At 35.8% G+C, this 25,819-nt stretch overlaps 1 protein-coding gene across 1 annotated transcript in view; it reads left to right on the forward strand.

The window, feature by feature from the left end:
* LOC150093138 (cyclin-dependent kinase 14-like) overlaps positions 1–19,838 on the forward strand; it is a 188,736-nt gene extending 168,898 nt beyond the window's left edge. Inside the window, exons 15-16 of the mRNA XM_090414160.1 lie at positions 5,993–6,031; positions 19,585–19,838. The gene's annotated coding sequence lies outside the window, so the exon portion shown is untranslated. The remainder of the gene's footprint in view (positions 1–5,992; positions 6,032–19,584) is intronic.
* The last annotated feature ends 5,981 nt before the right edge of the window (positions 19,839–25,819 follow it).

A 25,819-nucleotide genomic window follows, 5' to 3' on the forward strand; every position in this document is an offset into this window, starting at 1 on the left:
AGCTTGTTCTTCACCCAGCTTTTCTTCCACAATTCTTCTCAACCGTTTCTCAAGTATACTTGCATAGATCTTGCCAGGAACACTCAATAGGGAAATACCTCTGTAATTCTCACATTCAGTTTTATTTCCCTTTTTATATATGGGTACTATGAGAGCTCTACTCCAATCATCATCATGAATTCGTCCCTCTGTCCAGGCTTTCTGAACTATGCAGTGCAGCCACTGTAAGACTTTTATACCACCATACTTCAGCATTTCAGGTCGAATATTCATCTACTCCTGCTGCCTTTCCACATTTCAAGCCTCTGATGGCTTTTTCTACTTCAAGTATGGATATGCATTCCTGACTGCATGCCTGGTCAGTGTTTTTTACCACTGTGCTGTCATCACTGCTTGTTTCATTTAGCAGTTTTTCAAAGTAATTACTCCATACTTCAAGAATATCTTTTTCTCCCATTTTCATGTCACCTTTATCATCTCTAACTCATTTTACAGCACTCTTTCCTCCATTCCTAAGCTTCTTCAACACCCTCCAGAATATTTTGCCACCTTCTTGATATTTATTTTCTATATTCTTGCCAAAGTCCTCCCATGACTTTTGTTTAGCTAGTTTTACACAGTGTTTAGCATTCTTGCATTTGTCTCTGTATTCTCTAAGAGCACAAGCTGACTTATTTGCCAGGAACTTTAGGCTTTCTTCTTTTCCTTCACTGCCTCTTTAACTTCCTGTGTCCACCATGAAGTTCTAAATTTTTCTATCCTTGCAGACAACTTCACCACATACCTCTCTAGATGAATCAATCAGGGCTTTCTTCAAGGCTTGCCACTGAATCTCCAAGGTTTGACTCCTGTTCTCAAACTCTTTCATTTTTTTCTTCAATAATCTTTGTGTATTTTAGTCTACAGTTCACATCTGAGAGCTGCTCAACTTTTATTCGCTTTAAAACTTTCTTACGTGTTATTCTTTTCAATATGAAATTCAAATCCTTTGTACACTCTGGTGTCCTGCACCAGGGGCACTATCAACAACAACATAGTCAATGAGACTTTTCTTATTCCTTGCCTCTTCTCTCCATGTGAATTTGTGCACATTTTATGTTGGAACATGGTGTTAGTAATAACCAGTCCATGTCCTGAGCAGAAATCCAACAAATATTTGCCATTATTATTAGCTTTGCTCTTTTCTCCAAATTTTCCCAAAATATTTTTGTATGTCTCACAATCGTTTCCTACTCTGCTATTTAGATCCCCAACAAGGACCAACTTAGTAGAACCTTCTGTGGGACCATAGGCACAAATAAGTCTCATTGTCCATTTCCCCATTCTCATATTTGCCCACATTACTCTACTTGAGACTGACTGCCATTCAAGAAGATTAGCCTCGTATTTTGTGTTGAATACTATGGCTACTCCTTCTTTTCCTTGATTGTCATTGCCTGAATATAACATTTTGTATTTATTGCTCAGAAAGATCTCACCAGTTTTTGTCTTTTTTGTTTCAGTCACCCCTATTATGTCGATCTGGTACTTATCTAATTCCTCAGCTAGCTCCATTTCTTTGCCATTCAGGCTTCTTATGTTGATAGTACCAATCTTTAACTCTGGTTATATTGAGTTGGGGTGTGATTTCAGATTTGTTCCAGTAGCTGACTTTTCACTGTTTGCCCTGGTTCCCTGGCGAAAATAACGGGGGCCTTGTTTAACCGGGCGATGCCCCAGCTGGCATGAAATTTTGTCATGTTGACCATCATTTTGTATATTGGTTTAAACTAATAAGAATACAATTTGGTCGGCTAAATCCCAAATTGCCAGCCCATCCTCGTTCGTTCAGTATCCAAGTAGATTCCTAACAGGGTGTACCTCTTACCAGATCTACAAAACTTAAATACAGATCTTTGTTATATTCCCACAATTTCTCAACTATTTGTCGTAACATAAAAATTTGATCCTGACCTATATTTGGCCTGAATCCAGCTTGTTCATCACCAAGCTTCCCTTCCACAATCCTTCTCGTTTCAAGTATACTTGCATAAATCTTACTAGGAACACTCAGTAGGAAAATACATCTGTAATTCTCACATTCAGTTTTATTTTCTTTTTATATATCGGTACTATGAGAGCTCTACTCTAATCATCTGAAATTCATTCCTCTGTCCTGGCCTTCTGAACTATGCAGTGCAGCCACTGTAAGACTTTTATACCTCCATACTTGAGCATTTCTGGTTGAATATCATCTACTCCAGCTGTCTTTCACATTTCAGGCTTTTGATGGCTTTTTCTATTTATGTATTCCATATGATAGAAACTTTTTAAGATATTAAACGAGTTGTGTGAAATTTTTCAATATATGACAAATAGAGAACTAGGGGCCATCCATGGAAGTTGTGTAACAGTGTGGTTATTAGGGATGTGTGCAGACCTGATTTTTTGCATGGAGAGTGGTGAGTGAGTGGATTGCCAGAATTGGTTGTGAGTTCCATGATGGCAAATGGATTCAATTAGAGGTATGATATGATTTGTGTGTATAATGTTTAATTTGGGTCTACCATGATGAGTCCCTGGACTCCATCAAGATGCAATAAAATAATAATAATATTGACATGGTATGTATATATGTGTGTGGTATGGCTCTTAAATCACTGAACGTTATTTATTGAAATGCCAAATGTTTCACAAATGTAAAAACAAAAATTTTGCAGCTGGAATTTGCTATCACAATTCTAGGTAAACTAAGAAGTCCTCACAAATTTCTCAGATTAACTCCATTACCAGCCTTGATGTGCTTTACATGTCAATGATTACATGGATGCAAAGTGTGCTATTGAAATTGAAATAACATTTGGATACTATTGAAACAGTACAGTGAATTGATATATTTCATCCATATGACCATTATGTGATTAACTGCTTTCACATTGAATATTCCAGTCTCTTTTTGCCACAGAAGTCTTTTAAATCTGCAAAAAATCTTATTAAAACAAAAATGCTTTGATATAGTTTATTATTACTATTTCTATGTGACCTTTTTCTTTACAAACTTCTCGATTATCATGCTGACTTGTACAGAACTTAACTGTTATTTTGTGGTTTTTTTGGAGAGTATACAATAATATGGCATTATTAACTTTATTAACAGTGATACATGACATATGGATGTAGATTTTATTTTGCAGCAAATCTGAATAATAATCAGAATATAAGGACAAGGAATGAACTTTCTATGAACAATCACATATTTTGTACTGCTCTTAACACCATCAAAATTTTCTTTGTAAATGTTAACATATTATAAATATAAAAAGTCACTGTAAATATTAAAATGCTCATGCTACCTTATACGCTTTAATTATAAGCTGTTTATCATGTTGATGGAAGTGGACAAGTAATTGATGAGGCTGGATCTGAAAGATGTTGGAGTTGAAGTTCAGAGGGTATATTGCAAAGCAGCTAAAAAATGGTGATCTTCAATACCATATTTTGGCTGTTTGAGTGTAGTTAGTGGCAAGGGCATGATGACTAGATTTTTTGCTTGAGAGTAGCATAGAACATACAAGTGGTTTTTATTATTTTTATGTGACTCCCACCTACAAAAGGTTTTTTTATTTGATTATATATATATATATATATATATATTGTATTTTATTCATTTTTTACATAATGTGAAAATCCTGCTCTAAAAGACTAAACAAGGAAATTTTTCAAGCTACTTCAAGCCTGCAATAAGTGGAAAAGTGGTCCCACACCAGGCAATGAATTTTCATCTCCCACCTAATGACATTCACAAACATCCATGCCAGTGGTGGGATTTGAACCTTCAGCCTCTTGATTGGAGAGTCAACATGCTAACCACTCAGCCAGCTGGACAGGCAGGGATAAGTAGAGATAAGGAAATAAAGAGTTATTGTCCCTCTCTATAAAGCTTTGATACAACCATATCTGGACTACTGTACACAGATTTGTTTGCCTGGAGATGTGGAAGTGTTGGAGAGGATCTATATGAGAGTGACCAAAATGGTAAGTGAAATGCTCCTTATGAGGACAGACTGAAAGTTTATAAGTTAAAGTTTAATTTACAGCAGAAAAAAAAAGAGATGTGATAGAAACTAATAGTTAATAAAGGAATTTTATAGGATTTATGCAGAAGAATTTTTTAATACATGAGAAGAAGGGAGGAACCAAGGAGTCACCTCTCAAAATTGTGCAAGAGTGTGGTCAGTAGCAAGGGCATGATGACTAGATTTTTTGCTGGGAGTATGGTGAATGAGTGATATTGATTGTGAATGCTTTGTCAGTGAATAAGTTCAAAGAGAGTTGACCATACACAATAAGTTTTGGACTCCATGGAGATGCCTGAGTAACAATAATAAACCCCTAGAGCTGATTGTGCATCTGAATACTGTCAGTGGCATGTGGAAAATTTATGGACCCTGAAAGAGGTGTTATTACATGATGCCATCAGTGGCCTATCACCTATTTGTGATATGCACATACGTGTGCAATCACACACACACACACACTGGTAATAAACTGCAATCACACACACACACACTGGTAATAAACTGTATCACCTAAAATCAAATGGAAGCAACACTATTGGTGAATAGAAATGTGAGGGTGCCACCTCAGTCAAGAAATGCACAGAAAAAGCAACAAGAGACCAAAGGATGCTCAGTTGTGTACAGAGATTTCAGCAATTTGATGCCAAAAGAATTAATCAGGTGTTCAAAGAGTAGGAGATTACATAAAGAAATGTGCAGTCTTGGTTTCTAAGGAAAGCAGCTGCACATAAGCTAAACATCAATCATGATAGTCAGTAGCATAGATTACACCAGTGTCACAACCATTGTGACTAGTCCATAGCTCATTGGAAGTCTGTGATATGGAATGATAAATTGCTATATTCTTTTCTGCTTGGATGGACAGTGACTTGGAAATGACTTGGTGGAGGCACAAGAATACCTTATGCCTACATGCATCTTACTAGTTTGTTTGGTAGAAGTGTAATGGAATTATGTAAAGACTGAAGTCATCTTCAGTCTTTTCATGGACAAGGAATGCTATAACTTATTCACCTTCAGTATATTCACTACAACCAAAGTTGCAGCGTTTGAAGGATGCAACTGATATATGAAACACTTCATAATAAATGCAGTGCATTCCAACAATATGGTAGTTTGTGGAAATGATCCATCTCTCTTTCCATGTCATATTTCAACATTTTTTTAAATTGATAATTCCCACTTATGTCCATATGCATTTTTCACATAAAAAATTACACCAAATTAGTACTCAGCGATTAGATAATTCAGAATAATCTTACTCGAGAAATGATAGTTTTTCAGGCGACCTTCAGTAAGCAGAATGATGGTCTCACAGTGGGCAATGAATATTATCACCATCTAAAGATTTCCATAAGTTTTAGTACCATAATGGTATTTATTGGTTTGAGAATGGAGATACTGTTCACTTGGAATTAAATTGACAAAAGTGCTACTAAGGAGTTTGAGGCAAATGATCTAGAAAAACTTGACTGGCCTGACTGCATCTTAATTTCAACCCAATAGAACATCTTTTGGGATGAATGTGGAATGTTTAGTTACAGGCCAGACCAGCATATACAGTAATAGTACATGGTTTGGCCATGTTGAAGGAAGAATGATCCAAATACTTATCACAGATTATCCTTGAAAGGGTGGAAAGTGTGATCAGAGTCAAAGAATGCTCCACTATGTTGAAATGTGTGCAGTAATCTGAATAACATTGTCTCACCACTTATTTCAGCATAAGGCATGGACCTACCATTATTCTATAGTTTTTAACAAAAGTGAGAATTATTTTTTTGAAAAAAAAAGACAAGAGGAAAAGCTTTTCTGTTTTATAATATAACTGACCTCACAGATTCTATTGCATTACTATGATTACATTACAAAGAATGATATACTCATTTTTTTAATTTGATTTTTAAAAGTTGCATTCAAAAATCATTTTTCAGATGAAACAGATTTTAATAAGCTGCTGAGAAAATCAAGAAGTAAGTAACTTTATTTTAATTTTATTTATTCATTTACGTTGAATACTATATAATTATATTATTTTAAAATGCAGTATTAAATATAACTTCTAAATGCAGTACTAGAGATTCTGAATTTTGCAACATTTAGCTAATTTAAGATTTACCTTTTCATAAAAAACTGAGAGTAAGTTGCAGTTAAATATTATGTGTTTAAAATAGTCTGTAAATCATATTATATATATATATATATATATATATATATATATAATGAAAATACTGTATAATATAACTGACCTCACAGATTCTATTGCATTACTATGATCATCATCATCAAATTCCTGACATGTGCCCTCTAGGGGTGTACAGGATATGATAGTACTACATGAAATATTTACATCATACCTAACTTCCTATCTACAATTTTCCTCCAAATCAATCTGTTACCTGTCAAGACTCCAACATTATCAGATCTTATATTTCTGTCTTCTAAGACAACATTACTATGATTACATTACAAAAAATGATACACTGATTTTTTTAACTTGATTTCAAATATTTCATACGAAGATGCTTGTACATAAACACTTAAATGCATCTACTTTTCTTTCTGTTCTTACAAACTGTGGAACAGTGCAAGTCATTTACATAATTCCAGTGGTTATCTTTCAGCAAAACTGAAAGATAACCACTTGTGATTTATATAACTTTCGTTTTGTTATCGGTTATTTGTATGTTATCAGGATCTGTGGAGACTTTTATTCAAAAGATGCTGTACATAAACTGTTTAAATGTGTCTACTCTTCTTTCTGTTCTCACAGAATTGAACTAACATAATTAGGTACATGTTTTAGATAAATTTAACAATTCCTAGAACATAAAATGCAAAATTTTATATATTTTTTTCCTTTTTTTTTTTCTTTTTTTTTGTGACAGCAATAATGCATAGTTTTCAATAGGAGAGAGAAAAACCTGAAGAATTGCTAGTATTAAATAGGTAGTGGAAGAAAAAAAAAATCAAACCCAATGAAGCAAATATAAGAATCATTTGCATGATTATTACGCAGAGTCCATCCATGAGTCCAAAGACTCACTGCAGGAGGCTCACACTAACCAATAGAACACTCATGAGTGTTTCTAGCAACTCATTCCCACTTATCACCAATGTGCAAGCAAAAAAATTTAGTCTTCCACCAGTGTGATACAGTTGACTTTCACTACAGCAAGCAGCATTATAACAAACTCACTCACAATAACAAACTACTAGAAAGTCCCAACAAAAACCCCATAGGCATAATCTATTCTAAAAGAAATTTATTATAGCAGATTACCTACTATAACAAATAAAAAGGAAGTGGTGAGTAAAAGGGTAAGAAGTAAGTGTTTTGCATGGAGAGTGGCAGGAGCATGGAATGCATTGGCTGAGAGGATGTGAACATGCAGATAGTAGATGAGCTTAAGGAGTGGTATGACAGACTTTGTGTTGACATCTCATGATGAGTCTTGCGACTCATCATGAGATGTCAACACAAAGATCTAATCTCCATGGATTAGGAAAATAATAATAATAATAAATTATTTCTGTAATTTCTACGAGTTTGCAGTAGTGAGGGTCAACCGTACACAACTTGCAGGTTCTCTACATCATTATTTTCCAATATTCCCTCACAGTATATAATCTGTATATTCCCTGTCAAATCATTTCCTATACCAGTGGTGGCAAACCTTTTTATGTGCGCATGCCAAAAATTTACAAATCGAGTTGTTGACGTGCCGGCGCATGCAAAAAATGTACCAATCGAGTCGCTGACAAGCCAAACAGTTTTTAATAGGGGAAAAATTAACCTAACTTAATTAATTTATTTATAATATATATATTTATTCATAATATTTTATAAATAATTATTTATAATTTTATAAATAATATTTTATTTATAATATTTATTTATATATAAATTTATAATATTATTCAGTGTAAAATTGATTATTGTATTATTAAATTGATTTTAATGATGGTGGTTTGAAAAAAAAAATGGTAGTGAGAAAAATATTTATGTGTTGTGACTCACCATTGAAGTTAGCTGAGCAGGGGAAGCAGCAGAAGGATGTCAACTTGTCGGCAAAACGCTTACCGTATTTACTCGAAAATAACTCCCCCTGGTGTATACTTGGCATCCCTGATTTTACTTTACAAAAAAAGACATTAAAAAGTGTTGCATATGCCTTGCACACGAATAATGTTTAAATATGTTTACTATCACATCGAGCGAATAGTAACTTGCTCCCTGCGGTTAACAACACGCCCTCCCCAACAGCCATTATACTACAGATGCAAGAAAAACAAGCAGTTTTATTATATCCCTGAATACGGTACAGAGGCTTTTGCAGTCTGTGCAATATATTTCTCAAAAAATAGTGCAATTAGACACAGCTGGAACAAAAACGGCACTAACTAATGAATCACGTCCCCCTCATTGCATTTTATTTTAAATGCGTTTTATTGCATTTGAAATTCTCGATGTCATTATGACAGATCGCAAAGGCTAACCTCAAATAAAATTCTACCATGAATTGAAATATGCCATATAACACATGTGTGAGTTCCCCTGCCAGCTCAAACGCATACAAGCAGCAATAAAATTAAACCAAGGGTTGAAACTTTGTGAGTTGAGCCAGCCACTAAAAGATTCCGTCAGAACGATAAACAACACCCCATAATGAATGTGTTAAAACTAAGAAATATATAGTGAATGTTGTTATGACAGTTTCAGATGTTATGGAATTCGGTTGAAGAGAATTAGCATTTCAACTTAACAATTGTCGGTTGCCTTTGTCTTTGGGTCACATGATTTTTTGTTAATACCACACCAATCATATGCATGTGTTCATAGCTGCTCTCTCATGTAAAACAAAATTTAACTTGTATGTATTGTAACAATTAAAAAAAAAAAGGTTGAATAATTTATAAGCATATAAAAGGATATCACCTGTAAATCGTTGACGTGCCAACATAATTCTTGGACGTGCCATAGGTTTGCCATATATGCCCTATACCATTAACATACAAATTAAACAATGATAGTTATGAGGATCGGCTGAGGGAATGTGGACTGCAGAGTTTGGTGAATAGAAGAAGGAGAGGTGATATAATTGAGACTTTTAAACTGTTGAGAGGTGGTTACAGGGTTGACACTGGGGAGTTCTTTTGCTTGGTTGAACAGCGGGAAGGAGTGATGACAAGAGGCCATCCCTGGAAGTTACGAAAGGAAACTGTGAGCAAGAGGGTGAGGAGTGGTTTCTTTGCATGGAGGGTGGTTGAACCATGGAATGCATTGCCTGATGGAGTGGTGAGAGCAAGAACGGTCAATGAGTTCAAGGAGTGGTATGATAGACTTTGTGTTTCTTAGGGGGGGGGGACCTCCCCTCGATGAGTCTTGATAGACTTTGTGTTTCTTAGGAAGGACCTCCCACGATGAGTCTTTTGACTCCATGGAGGCCTTAATAATAATAATAATAATAACAACCAGTAGAGTTCTGTGGCACCACTGGTCACCTGTCTTCTTGATTCTAATCTGCCATATACTATTTTTTGATGTCTTTCCACAGCCATCCTGTGGAAGCTTCATATTATCTCCATTTGTTTCAATTTACAGAATAGAGTTCCATCTGGTATCCTCATATGCTTTTGCAAAGTTCAGCTGTATAACGGTATAGGTATTTCTTTTATCCAACTTGAGCGTCATTTTATTGTAAAAGGTGAGTAAACAACTAATGCAAGATCCACCCATTCCTGAATTCTGCCCTAAACTAACTTTTCAAATACTTTTGCCACCACTCCTGAAATATAGATCAGTCTATAATTTGTTACCTCTGTCTTGTATCTTCCATTATGCAACAGAACTCTTTTGCCCTCTTTCTACTACCTTAAGACCATGCAAAAGTTGAAAGAAAAGAGCCTAGTTTGAGGCATCACCAGTTCTATTATACCTTTTGTAATGCATAGCATCATCTGCATATCATCTACCTCTACAGAGTGGTTGAGATATTGTCTTATCAAACCTTATAAGGTGGTAGAATATTTCTTAATTCCTACAAGTTAGTGTTTCCTTCAACACTGCAGTTATCTGATGTGATGACGTTGACCACCTTAGCAGTGTGATCTGTAAACTTTATCCATTATCCAATCCTGGTTCTCTAGTTCATTAACTACTTGCAGCAAATTTCCATTAATATAATAGTTGGCCTGCAATGCCCTCAGTACAGAATGCTTTGCACTTCATTTGTAAACACTGAAAAGAATAAATACTGAACTGAAACATTGGTACCATGACTAATACTTCATGAAAAAGGATACTTTTCAATGTGTAAACATTGCATCACATTCACGTTAATAGCCCATATGTGTGTTCAAAATACATACACCTTTGAGCCCTTTGAAAAGATGTATAGATGGTGCATCAGGTCAAATTCTTAGCATTCTAGTAGTTTTAAACCTCTGAAAGCAAAGCAGGACAAGCTTTCAGACAATATCACCTAGAGGCTGTGATTGGTTATTGTGCCAACCGATTCAACTGAATGCTGTCATTTGTCATGAGTTGCTGTCATCATAATTTTCGATAAATTTATAAATTTTTTACCCATATTTACAATGGGATTGTTGTCGAAGGAGGTAAGCCTTGTCCTCCTCTTCCAAATGTTTTCTGAGTTTCGTCTGTTTTGCATGCATGAAGTGTGAAATGAAGTGTTAGCCTAGTTTTTATGTATAATATAGACAAGTTTTAAATATATAATATTAGATAAATTTATAACTTTTTTTTGCCCATATTTACAATGGGAAACAGTATTGTAGTCAAAGGAGGTAAGCATTATCCTTCTCTTCCAAATTTTACACCTTTGAGTAATTCAAATACAACAATCAAATATAGCATTCTCCTTCATCATTTGTTCAGTATCCTAGTAGATACCTAGTAAGGATTGGATACTAATCAGAAGCCCTGTTAACCTGCAAGGAAATGCATGGAGGTCTCTTATAGTTATAAGGAGGAGAAGAAGAAGGATCACCAGTAAGGAAAAAATCTAGATTGTTTGGAGAATGGTTACGGTTATATGATATTTTGGTACATATAATTTGTGTAAGATCATTGAAGATAACACCATTAAGCTTGAGCTGCAAAAAAAGAAACAATTATGGAGGGAATTTAAGGAGAAAGGTGACCGGCAGGCACATGAACGGTATAAAGCGCAGGCCAGAAGGGTGACGAGTGTGGTAAGAAAAGCAAAAAAGGATTACGAAAGAACATTGGCCATGCAGGCTAAAGAGAATCCTAAACAGTTTTTTAGATGTGTAGCAAGTAAAAGGAAAAATGTACATGGCAGAATGATTTTAAAGAATACCGATGGTAGGGAGGTAACTGAATCAGTTGAGATAGCTGAGTTACTGAGTGAGCTTTGCAAGAATATATCATCCAGGTGGTGACATTGCAGAAACGAATAAACCAGTAGATTATACGGGAATTGTGGTGAATGAAGTGGAGGTGAGTAGTCTATTGCATAACCTCAATGTCAATACATCTGTGGGGTTGGATGGTATACCAGCTCGTGTAGTACGAGAAGCAGCTAATGAATTGTCAGTACCCTTGACCATTTTGTTTAATTTGAGTCTCGGGTCTGGGTTAGTCCCGAGCGGGTGGAAGGAGGGGAAAATAGTTCCACTGCATAAAGGTGGTTCCAAGACCGCTGTTGTAAATTACCGACCGATTAGCATATCAGGGATCATTGTCAAGGTCTTAGAGAAATTAGTCAAGAAAAGAATACAGGATTGGATAGATGAAAATGGGATATTGTATGGGGGACAACATGGTTTTGTGAAGGGTAGATCAGGCCTCAGTAACTTGCTCACATTTTATAACACAGTGACGGCTGAACTGGATAAGGGTAATGGGTTTACAGTGATTCTACTGGACCTTGCTAAGGCCTTTGACAGGATACCACATGGAATTCTAATCAGTAAAATGCAGCATATGGGGATGGATATAGGGTTGGTGAGATGGATAGGAGGGTGGTTGACTGAGAGATATCAGAGAGTGGTTTATTCAGGAGTAGAGTCCAAAAGACGGCCTGTGACTAGTGGTGTGCCACAAGGATCTGTTCTTGGACCACTGCTTTTCAATTTGTTCATCAATGATATTGGAAAGGATTTGAGAGGAAGTGTTCACTTGTTTGCTGATGATGCAAAGTTGGGTAGAGCAATTGTGAGTGCACAGGATGTCAAAATTTTACAGGATGATTTGGATAGTTTGGAGGACTGGGCTAGGAAAAATGGATGTCAGTTTAATGTGGCAAAGTGTAAGGTTATGCACTTTGGGGTGAAAAGAATAGCAGCAGTATATCGCATTAGTGGAACCATACTCCAGGAGATTGATGAGGCCAGGGATTTGGGAGTGCTGGTGGATAGGGAGTTGAAGTTTAGGGGGCACATTGCAAAAGTAACTAAAACAGCTCACCAAATCACTTGGCTTATGAAAAATACTTTAACATGCAGAGAGAAGCAAGTTGTTGTTCCTCTGTATCGAGCCTTGATAAGACCCCATCTGGACTTGTGCCCAGTTATGGGCACCAGGGTTTCTTCGTGATGGGGAGGAAGTGGAGAGGGTCCAGAGACGAGTGACCAAGATGATAGCAGGTCTGTGGAATGAACCTTATGAGAATAGGTTGAGGATTTGTGGGTTGCAGAAATTGGACGATAGACGAAAGAGAGGTGATATGATTGAGACATTCAAATTACTGAAGGGTTTTTATAAGATTGATCCAGAAGATATTTTTGAAAATATGACTGGTGGTGGGAGGACTAGGGGCCATGCATGGAAGCTGGACAAGAGCATGGTTGACAAGGGTGTTAGAGCTAGGTTTTTTTACTTGGAGAGTGGTGAATGAGTGGAATAAGCTTCCAGAGTCTGTTGTGGGTGCTACGACCGTTCAAGGCAAGATATGATAGATACTGTGTGAATGTTGAATAGTTGTTCCAGACATGATGTTAGGGCCTCCCTCGATGAGTCTGTCGACTCCTTAGAGTTTCCCGGAACAATAATAAAAAAAAAAAGATATTTCTAAATCAGTATTTTGTGCCTGCTTGATCTGCACAGTTGGTGAAGGAACATCACCAATATATAACTTGCCCATTTCTTATGGGATACGGCTTCTCAGTATTTATCAGACTGCTATCTAATTCCATCTCTCCCACGGTTTAAATACTAACTTTTCACATGAAAGTCTGTCAAAGGTCTTTGCAAAGTTATGTTGCAAATATATATCCATTGTGTACGTATCATCCTTATCCCTGCACATTGCCACTTTTTTCGTATCACTCCCACACGGGAGAGGCTGCAAAGACCTATAACAAATAAATGTTGTGCGTAGGCTAGTAGGGTCAAGAGTGAAGTGTTCCACAGAACATAGGTAGCTCGAATAAAAAATGAAAGGGAATAGCAGGTTCAGTGAGTCAGCAGTTCAACTGTAAAAGGATGTTGAACAGGTGTTGCTCAGGTTCCTAGGTTTAGCAGAAATGGGGACATAATGGATGCTGAACAACACCTGTGGAAATATCTGAGACACAACAGAAACTGACTATCAGTGAGATGGTAGTTGAACAGAGTCTAAGAGAGAGGAGTCATCAATTAACCGACTTCTCTTCTGAACTGCATCATTTTTTTTTTTTAAAAGGTCTTAGGTATACCATCCCAAATGTTTGTGCAGTATTCCAAGTTGGGCAGATTTGTACAGAGTAAGCAAATGGACTGAATAGAAGTAATGTCTTGAGTGAAAAAGGATATCAAATTTTCTGGAAGCTGAAGATGCCATAGAAGAGATGTGATTATGGCAGAAAAACTGGGAGCAAGAGTCAATTCAAGAGGGATCTGGTCTTGACTGTTAAGTTGAGCATTATCAAAGATTAGTGAAGAAGAATTAAGGTCATTTTTGAATACAGACAAAACTGCATTTTGGAAGCATTGAAGGTGACCAGGTTGTTGCCCCAATGGGAGGGGGAGTGTGGTCTAGGGCAGTGTTTTCCAAAATTTTTCTTATGACAGAACACTTCACAAATCCTGAAATTTTAACGGAACACCTTGGTTAGAGTCGAGTATCATTGGTCTTGTATTCAATGTAAAGCTAAGCGAACTGTATTGCATCGCAAAATTGTAACAGTGCACACGACAGGCGTGCCAGGCTGCAGCGCATCGCATTGACCTTGCTTGCGACACCACATTTCCTAAAATAGATACCTCTGTACTTCACTTGCACTTGGAGGTGTCGACAACCGTGAGCGCTGAGTCAAGGCCATTGCGTGCTGGCCTTTAACTGCTGATTTTATATTTTATAAACCCTTTAACTGCTGATTTTATATTCTACTGACATTGTCCCATGTGCTGAATTAATTTGCAAAAAAATTATAAATAAAATCAATTAAAATTCTTAATGAAGTAAGAAGCCCGGACAGCATCATACTTTCTTGATACACACTTGTTCACTCACAAAAATGGCAACAATAGTGTTTTATAACATTTGCATAATCAAGGGTGTGTCCACTTGATTATGCTAATTAACACACATTCATTTATGTAGAAATTAATCAAAATATATAAAGAGCACCAACCTTACATATATGGGCTCAGCAAAGCAGGCGTGTATTTCTGAGCCCGTAATAATACGTTCTCAGCAGTTAAAGGGTTAATAGCACAAACCACACACAAAATGATTTTCAAACATGTTTGAATCTGTCACAGTATTTAAAACCATTCCAGCTCATACTAATTTTGATAATTTTTCACAGAACACTTATTCACTTTCTGCAAAACACCAGTGTTCCACAGAACACAGTTTGGGAAACCCTGGTCTAGGGCACTTATTCGAGATTATCTTAAAGCTAGAGGTGTTTGAGTCACTGCAGGGTTTGTCATATGAGTAGGGTGAGTGAAGAGTGCTGTTGTCAGCAAAACTGTGAATAGAATATGAGATCAATGAGAGCAGGTCATCTTTATATATACAAGGAAAGGATGGTTGAAATAACAGAGCCCTGAGGGGCACCTGCATTAACAGGAAAATCTAAAGAGAGAATACTTTTCGCTATCACAAGTAGTGAACTGGAGGGAAAATTAACAATCCATTTATGAAGGGAAGAAGGTAGGACATAAGTTGGTAATTTGCTGAGACGCCCTCAGTACCCTATATCAGGGATTCCCAAAGTGGTTAATGTCGACCCTTTGGGGGGGGGGGGGACTTGGGCAAGTTTGAGGAAATCTTTAGTTCCTAATAAAGCCAGTGGTAATCAGTAAGATTATTTTAGGGGTCTTTAAAGAAAAATATTTCTTCATAAAGATAATTCTAGAAATCTAGAATTAGTATATGAAACAAGAATTTAACTCAAGTCATTAACAAAACAAGTTGTTAACTCAGGCAGTCAGCAAAGTGGCTTATCCTTGTGCACCTGGCAGCACATCAACTGTGTGCCCTTGAAAACATAAATTGTTGTAGTTAGTGTCCAAGCAGATTTTATTCCAAATGCTCATGCTAGGTTTTTTCCTTTTACCGCCATTGCTGTCGTCAAACTCCAGTACTATTTCTAGTGTCATTGGATATTTTCGTTCTGCAGTGTTTGGGAGTGGATTATTCATTCTGTTGTAATAGTTTCTTATTAAAACAATTATTCTAGCAAGAGTTCGAGTTGGGTTGCAATAATTTCTTACAGAAAACCCCCTAATGATCATGCCTGGTGCAAAAAAGAAGTGCTCAATATTCAGTAGAATATTTAAATTTCAGGTTTGTGTCTTCTCCCAGTAATGAAACATGAGCCATGTGTATTTTATGTGAGAAAACATTTAGTAATGATGCTATGAAACCTTCAAAAATGAAAGAACATTTAAAAAAAAAAAACAGCATACTAATAAAAGTGACAAAGACAAGACCTTGAATATTTCAAGACAATTGGAACATTTTCTAAAAAAACTGTTTATAAAATATAAACAGTTTGGTCCCAAACTGTTTATATTTTATTCCCAAACAATTTGGTCTCCTACCAAAAAGTTTTGGAATCTCTACCCTAGACAATGCCTTGGAAATGTCAAGCATAACAGCACAAGTTCCTTCAAACCTTTCCATTATACATGTGTAGAGGAAGGCAAAGCCAGGAGATTTGCTGTAGATCTTGATTGGAGAAATCCATATTGGTTATTAGTTGTTAGTTCTCTTAAATTTCAAAGAAGTTGACTGTTCATGACCTTTTTCATTACTCGAGACAACGCTGAGGTTAGAGGAATAAGTCAATAGTCTGATGATAGACACTTATTAATGTTTTTGGAATTGGCTCTATATGGGCTTGCTTCATGCAACATTAAATTTACAACTCTTGTTTTTAACCCACACTGCCAATTTATTCAATCATCCTGCAGGATATCTACATCACCTTTATCAACTATTCCTCTTCCCAGTTCTGCATCATTAGCAAACAACTTATTATTATTATTATGATTATTATTACATGACAGCTCCAGGGAAGGCACCTACTCTACTACAACTCTCTGTCTCCACCACCCAATCCACCAACTACAACTACTTTCATCATCTACACCAACGGCATCTACTGCTGACCACCACTAGTATTTTCACAGACAATCACAAACATCCATGCCCATGGTGGGATTCAAACCCACAGCCTTTTGGCTAGAGAGGATATGCTAACCACTCGGCCAACCATGCTGGCTGTGTGTCTCCTTTAAAACCTTAAATCATTCCCTATATCATTAATATAAATTAAAGAGTAGTGGCCTGCCCCAGTATTGAGTCTTGAGGTACTCCACTTAGTCATGCTCATTCTCTTATTAATATTAAAAGAAATTAATACAAAGGAATAAAAAAAAAAGATGCTGGCCTGGTTGGCCGAGTGGTTAGTGTATCTGCCATCCGGCCTTTTGGCTGGAGAGCAGATACACTAACCCACAGCAGTTCGAATCCCACTGTGGGCATGGATGTTTGTGATTGTCTGTGAAAATACAAGTGGTGGTGGGCTCACGTACCACTCCTTGAAGACCAACCCATAAACATGCTGCCTTTGAAGAAATGACATTTTACAATTGTCTAATTATATATATGTGTGTGTGTGTGTGTGTGTGTGTGTTTGTGCATGTGTGTGTGGAGGGAATGATATAAACTTTGACAAAACAGCTAGATGATGCGCTGCTCCAAAGAGAAGGTGTAATAGTACTTCCAGGTCAGTTGACTTTGGTACACCTAATGGCATATCACCTGCAACGCCCCATGGCGTTGGGGTAGATGATGCTGTTTGCTGTAGTTGGTGGAGATAGAGAGTTCTAGAGTAGGTGCCTTCCCTCAATGACTCTTTGGACTTCTTGGAGGTGTCACGTAATAATAAGAATAATAAAATATAGGCTAGCCATGCTGACTTATATTTTATTATTATTATAGAATTCATTGTGTATGTCCTGACAGTGAACGAGTTTAAGGGAAAGTATGGTAGGTATTGTGTGTCAGTATGGGTCTCCCATGATGAGTCTTCTGACTCCATGGAAATACCCTTATAATAACAATAAGAATAAAATGAAGAAAAAGTTGTTCAAGTTAATATTTTGTTAACATGAACAAATCTCTCTGAATCATCCAAGTAAGTCTGGTTTATGGATTTTTTGTTTTGTATGTATATTTCATCTTTATACTATGTGTGTGTGTGTGTGTGTGTGTGTGTGTGTGTGTGTGTGTGTGTGTGTGTGAAAGAATTAGCATTAACTCGGTTAACATACATATTTTTATAAAAAATTGAATGACTAGAACCGAGATTTAAGTAAAAAGGTTTTAATATAAAAACACGACTAGTTTCGGCTTGTAACAGCCTTCATCAGGTGACCATTATAAAAGAAAGGGGAAAAAAAAGAAAAACACTAAAACACTGAAGCTTAAATAAACTATGAACATCATAGAGAGCCTCTATACATAATTGACATTAAATCGTTGTGGTTGTATTTAAAGCTGTTCTTTTGTTTGTTGTATTGTTGGGAAAGTTAAAATTACTTACAAGAGACAACGAGCCAGTGCATTATCTAGTCATATCCTTTTCTCAGCTAATCCTAATGATGAAAACCAAAGTCACAAAGTCTGCTGGGAAAAATCTACTAACATCTTCTGTTGCAATGATGAACTAGAGAGAAAAATCATGGAATCTAGAGAAATCATCTTCAATCCTGTTCATCTAAATAATAACTTGAGCTACAACCTCCCAGATTGTCATTTAGCTGTAATCATGTACTGGCGTTCACGAGATGCTACTAGCACGCACTTTCCCAACAATACAATAAACGAAAGAACAGCTTTAAATACAACCACAATGATTTAATGTCAATTATGTATAGAGACTCTCTATGATGTTCATAGTTTATTTAAGCTTCAGTGTTTTTTCTTTCTTTTATAATGTCACCTGATGAAGGCTGTTACAAGCCAAAACTAGTCATGTTTTTATATTTAAACCTTTTTACTTAAATCTCGGTTCTAGTCATTCAATTCTTTATATATACATATAGATACATATATATATATATATATATATATATATATATATATATATCTCGGTTCCAGTCATTCAATATTTTTCATAAAACTATGTATGTTAACCGAGTCAATGATCATTCTGTCATATATATATATATATATATATATATATATATGAAAAAATTAGTTTGAATGACTATAATACTGAGAATAAAAAGAATAAAGTTTAATGCTGAGATACTACTAGTTTCGTTGAACAAAATTCAACTTCTTCAGGTATCAAAGACAAAGAATTATGTAATAACAGAGACATAATAAAATTACATCAACAGAACTAATATAAAAGACCGAAGTACAGTTTAAAACAGGAATGCATGCTGGAATTCCAATTAAAGTTGACTACAAGCGAGAGTTGTCACGAGAGCGCCAATATTGGACTGTTGTGTGCGTCAGAATGTAGTCAACTTTAATTGGAATTCCAATGCATTTCTGTTTTAAACTGTACTTTGGTCTTTTATATTAGTTCTGTTCATGTAATTTTATTATGTCTGTTATTTTACATAATTCTTTGTCTTTGATACCTGAAGAAGAAGAAGTTGAATTTTGTTCAACGAAACTAGTAGTATCTCAGCATTAAACTTTATTCTTGGTATTATAGTCATTCAAACAAATTTTTTCATAACATTATCTACCAAATAAATATGTACACCATATACATATACATATATATATAATACCCTCTTGAATAATCATAACACTATTTCTACTAACAGTTACTAAACTAAGCAATAATGTTTCCACATCAATTCTAACCATGTTCATCTTTTAATAACTTATGTGATAGTCTCCTATCATGTAAACAGTGACGTTGATAATTAGTTTCTCAATTATTTGCTGCACAGTTGGTACATGGTTAACTGATATAGATGTCTTGTATCTGTACAATTTTCATAAATAAATTTTATATTAGATATGATAGAGCAAGTTAAATATTTCTAATGGGGGACTATTTTTACTTTTTTTAGATGTACTCAAACTCCAGGGAATATAACAGGAAGAGAAAGAGAGTGAAATGAACCAGTAGAAAGTCAGCCCACATACCACTCCTTGAGGACCAACCCATAAACATGCTGCCTTTGAAGAAATGGCATTTTACAAGTGTCTAATTGTATGTGTGTGTGTGTGTGTGTGTGTGCATGTGTGTGTGGAGGGAATGATATAAACTTTGACAACACAGCTAGATGATGCGCTGCTCCAAAGAGAAGGTGTAATAGTGTACTTCCAGGTCAGTGGACTTTGCTACACCTAATGGCATATCACCTGCAACACCCCAGTTATGGTATCAAGGTGTACTTTCCTTCCTCCAACAGTCCACCAGTCTGTCCAGTAAAGTCAGCTGTACGTGTTTTATAGAAAGGATGTTATGGGGAACTACATTTTGGGATTAAACATTGGATTTGTCTTGTATTAGGCAAATGATTCTACAATTTTACTGATTAACAGACATTTTGAATGAACATGAATAGATATAACAAAGGTTGTAACTGAATGTTTGGCATCCAGTTTTCAGTTTTTTAATCACTGCACTTGGCAAAATTTGTAACTTTTACAATGTATGTACACAATTCCTTAGAAGTTTAAACTGATTATAACACATTTGGTTTTCATAAAAGCACTGTGAAAAGTGAAAAAATATGTGTTTTTTAATCTACTTCAGACAAGGCTTCATTAAGTGGTGAAGTAGATATTTTTGCAAGACAATTTGGAAGTGTATAGTTGTTTAAATTTATAAGATGTAATCAGTAATTCTGCTTATACTTGAGCAGAAAGGAAGAATCTCCTTGAAATATTGGAGAGAAACTCATAATGTACTCACTACCAGTCATCTGAATTGCCTTCATTGTGATCTGTGCATGTAAGTTTAAATATTACTTGAAATTATTTTCTGGATTTTTATTTATTCCCGGAAATAAATTTATTACATTAAATGTTTCCTAATACATTTTAAAATTCTTTTTAATTTTATTTTGTTTTTATATGTCAACTCCAATCTGAACAGTCATATCATAACATATTATTAATTAAAACAGAGATTTTTATGCTTTCTTGGGAGATTGCATGTTACCACTTCATCATTTTCAATACAACTCAGATAGCTTAATTATAAAACTTATTGAAAAAGAGATAGAAAAGAAAACAACACTGTAACATACCATCCTTATAGACTCTGGAATGTGGGACATGTTTATTTAGTATAGATAATGGGAGGAACCTGGTAAGATATCAAATTTAAGTTGATATAAGCAGACAGCCTAACAATGAAGGATCATGTGCATTATTATGAATGAAATTTAAATAGTGGCTATTAAATTCTAAAGTTTATTATTATTATTCAGACACATGAAGTCTGAAGACTCAGCATGGGAGGCCCACACATCACTATTCACAATATCTATCTTACAGAGTACTCACAGTTGCCTCTGACAACACATTTTACTCATTCAGCTCTTGAAGCAAAGAAATCAAGTCCTCGTGCTTGCTAACTGCATTTGCACATTCCATAGGATTCAGAAGCAAGTAACCATGGATGTAATAGGTCTGTGGAATGCTCTGTGCAGTTTCTTACTCTGTGGTACTACTTCAAGCTGCTTTGAAAGTTTGCCATAATCATCAGCTCTGTAGTTCCACATATATTCCTTTTGAACAGAAACTGTAGATGCTTAGTCACCTCACAAGTCAAGACTGCACGATTTTTCTCTCCATTCAGAGGCTACTTTTGAATTAGTATTTTGTGCGTATGTGAGAGAGAGAGAGAGAGAGACACCTATCCAAAGGTTGTAAAATTATTGTACATTTAAGTACCATAGTTGGGCTGTGGTTAGATAAGCCAGCTTTCCTGCTCTAGATACCAAACAACAAAAATCATAAATTAAAGATACCAAGAAATTATACACGTGGTTTAATTTTTTATCCAAGTGTAAGCAAACAAAGTTTGCACCTGAAGTATCTTCAGGACTGGGGCAACTTGTGGTAAAGGTGGTATGACTTCACATCACTTGCCTTAGTATCCCATAATACAAAGCACATCTCTTACAGACATGTATAGTGCTATGCATTATGGAAAGGGTCACTACCCAGACTGGTTTCAACCTTTATTGAGGTCTCATCAGTGGGAGCCAGATCCAGAGGTGATACCACATTTGGCAACTTGTATATAAAAATATGACTTCTGCATTACTTCAACTTTGGTATCACTTCTGGGTCTGGCTTCCACTGATGAGACCTCAATAAAGGTCAAAACCGGTCTGGGTATGACCCTTCCCATAATGCATAGCATTATAGGTTTAGGTAATCATCTCTCAGTAACTGCATAAAGTCCATTTCCTCCTTCCAATCTATGCATTATAGATGAAGTTTTCTCCCTACATTGATAATTACTCAACACACATGATAATTATTCAACCTGTACTCATCGAGACAATTTGCTGATGCACTAAACTGTGTATATTGTGCTCTACTTCCACCATATAGTTTCAGATGTGCTGGCTATGATAATGACCCCTGCTTCTGTTTTCTTGATGAATTCTACTGTCATCAGCAATACTCCTTCCCATTCTCTTTGTCCTCCTTGAAAATACAAATATAGCCTGACATTGTATCCATGTAATTATATCCTTCTCTTTCAACAGCTTCACATGCATTTATATATGATGTATAATCGGACACAAGCTTGGTCATTCCCTACACCCACCTCATTGCAAGATTTCACAGTAATCATAGCCATTCATATCACCTTCAGCCATCCCATATACCACTGGCAGTTATATAGAATATTTTAGGTTGAGAATGCTCTGAGTGGAAGGGATTGTTTTTACAATGTTTATTATTATTATTTATGTGATGTTTATTATTAACTCTCATGGTAGTAATAAACATCAGATTCTAGTCATGCATCATGAATCCATTAGTGAAATTAAAATATAAATTAAAGAGGCAACATGGAACAATAACATTTTTAAAATAACTGGTACCTTTTGTATTTACATGCCTATATAAATATGACAAGAGGCCATTCCTGGAAGTTACAAAAGAAAACTGTAAGCAAGAGGGTGAGGAGTGGTTTCTTTTCATGGAGGGTGGTTGAACCATGGAATGCATTGCCTGATGGAGTGGTGAGAGTGAGAACGGTCAATGAGTTTAAGAAGTGGTATGATAGACTTTGTGTTTCTTAGCGGGGGGGGGGGGGACCTCCCCTCGATGAGTCTTGATAGATTTTGTGTTTCTTAGGAAGTACCTCCCAAGATGAGTCTTTTGACTATATGGAGGCCTGGATAATAATAATTTTCTTTCTAAAATAAGAATATATATTTCCAGAAATTGAAATAAATGCAGCTCACTGTTATATTACTTCTGAGGTCATAATGACTATAAGTTGCTTTGATATTGTGCTCTATAAATTAGATAATCACGTTCCAGAATGATTTTAAAATACAGTGAAATCTTCGTTAGTGGACATATTCAAAAAGTGGATGCATTTTAGTAACATATGATTTTATACTCTCCAGTCTTTCAGGAATAAAAATTAAGCGTGTAAGTTTCCTTTGAAAAAATTTAAGTTAAGGAAAACATAAATATTATTATTTTATCAATATTATATCTTCATGGAGTTAAAAGACTCATTATGGGAAGTCCTCACACACAAAGCTCAATGCCTTAAACTCATTCACTCTTTTTGCACCCTCAGCAATACATTCCACTCACCAATCAATCTCCATGCAGAGAACCTGTTCCTTACTCTCTGCTCACATCCTCCTTGGCCTCTTGTTCCACCTCAGTTTCTCTCTATTCCAGGAAAAATCTTTTCCACACAATTTTAACTGGTAACAATCCTTTATCAACTTATATGTCTTAGTGATATCATCCCTCCTCCTCCTCCTATTCACAAGACTCTGCAAATGGCTTTCCACCAATCTATCCTCATACCCAACATCCCAGAAACCTACACTATCTTATTCAATTTTCTCCAGACCCTCTTCTGACTCCCTTTAACACTAAGTGACCAAATCTGTACACATGATATATGTGGCTTGATTTGATAAAAGCTTTACACACAGTGTAGCCATAACCTTTTTAATTCTGCATGTCAGCATCTTCCTCATCAGTGTCATAATCTGCTGTGATATACATACAATTTTAGTAATGTGTCCTCTCGATTTCAGATCTTTATCCACCAGTTGCACTGTAAATGGCACTGACTACATATTCCCATTTAAATCTCTCTTACTCTTATTAACATACAAGTAAATAATACTGGTCCCAAAAACAGATCCCTAGGGCAAGTCCACTGGAAACTTTCCTTCTACAGGATACTGATGTATAACTTGTTGATGCCTATATCACAGCCATTTCATCCATCCAGCTCACTAACCTATTATCTAATTCTATCCAGTTTTTTGCCAACTTGTTGAGTGGCAGTCTAAGGGATTTGTTAAAAAAAATTGAATCTTCAGAACATGAACTGCAAATGGCAATGAAGTCTAAGCAAAATATGGAGGACTGACACAATATTACGGACTATCATTTTAGGTATTGTTCCATTTATACAAAAAAAAAAAAAAAGTATCTCATTTGGAGGAGCTATTAATTCTAGAAAAGGCACTGAAAGTTAGCAAAAATTGAAATTTTTGCTAACTTTCAGTTTCAGTTTCACTTTCAGTTTCAGTTAGCAAAAATTGAAATTTTTGCTAACTAAGCTTCTAGTAGATGAACTGAGAAATTCAAGACTCAGCATCATATTACATACAAGACAGTTTATGGTAAATTCAATTCAAAATGAAATCAGTTTCTAGTCAGTAAAACTCTCTTTAGGAACCAGTGCAGTCATAATAGAATTGCAGAAAATATTTTATGGATTAACATAAAATTTAAGAAAAATGTGATAAATGAATGGACAATTTGTATGTTTCACAAAGATGCGAGCAATTGCACCATCTCACATAACTTCACATACAAGGGGGGGGTATCCAAATATAAACAGAATCTGAACTTGGCACATGCACATGAGTTTTCTAGTTACAGATGCTGCTGCTGCTGCTAGGCATCATCTTTAACTGCAGTTTTTCCACACCAGTCCAGCAAGTGGCATCATCCTGTGTGAACTGGTTTATTGTTCTGGCTGCTTTTTTTTGTTAGTGCTTACAAGCAAGTTTGGCAATTTTGTGATGGCTGACCACAAGGAATAGAGAATGTGTGTGAAATTTTGTTTTCTTTTGGGTAAAACTGAAGCTGAAACTATTATTATATGGAACTACAGGTTAGACAATTATAACAAGCTTCGGAGTGAACTTGCAGCCATTCCATGGCAGAACATATTGCAGGAGAAAGATGTTAGCAGTGCATGGGATAAAATCAGCGGGTATCTGAGGAAAGCAATATCAGATTGTGTCCCCATGGTCAGGAAGTCAAACAAGGCAGGCGTTAGATGGATGAGCAGTAGTATCAAGCTTGACCTGCAAAAAAGAAAATGTTATGGAGAATTTACAAGGAGAAAGGTGATCAGTACACCCATGAGCAGTACAAGGCTCAAGCTAGGAAGGTTACCAGCATAGTAAGAAAAGCTAAATCAGATTATGAGAAGATCTTAGCCAAAGAGATCAAGGGTAATCCCAAAGAGTTCTTCTGCTATGTGGCAAGTAAATGGAAGAATGACTTCGGAAGGATAACTTTAGTGGGTGCTGATGGTATTGAGGTGACAAAATCAGATGTAATAGTCGAGTTACTGAGTGATCACTTTTCAAAAGTGAGGATATCTCTGTACCTGTAGCAATAACTAATGGGAGAACTGAAACTAAGAAATCAGAAGTATTTAATATATTGCAAAATTTAAATGCAAACACTGCTGTAGGCCTAGATGGAATATCAGATTGGGTGTTACGTGAATGTGCAAATGAATTGTCAACCCCTCTTACTTGGATATTTAATTTACGTTTGAACTCTGGTATGGTCCCTAGGGAGTGGAAGTTAGGTAAATTGGTTCCTTTGCATAAGGCTGGCTCTAAAACTGCAGTAGTTAATTACAGACCAATCACCATCTCAGGAGTAGTGGTAAAAGTATTGGAAAAGTTAGTTAAAGACAAAATTCAAGAATGGGTGGATCAGGATATGATATTCTATAGAGGCCAACATGGTTTTGTTAAAGGTAGATCCTGCCTTAGCAATCTATTAACTTTTCATAATAAAATGCCATCTGAGTTGGACAAA

The sequence above is a fragment of the Typopeltis vanoorti genome, chromosome 24, assembly GCF_054136105.1.
Source record: "Typopeltis vanoorti isolate ZY-2024b chromosome 24, IOZ_Tvanoo_1.0, whole genome shotgun sequence".
Lineage (NCBI taxonomy): Eukaryota > Metazoa > Arthropoda > Arachnida > Uropygi > Thelyphonidae > Typopeltis > Typopeltis vanoorti.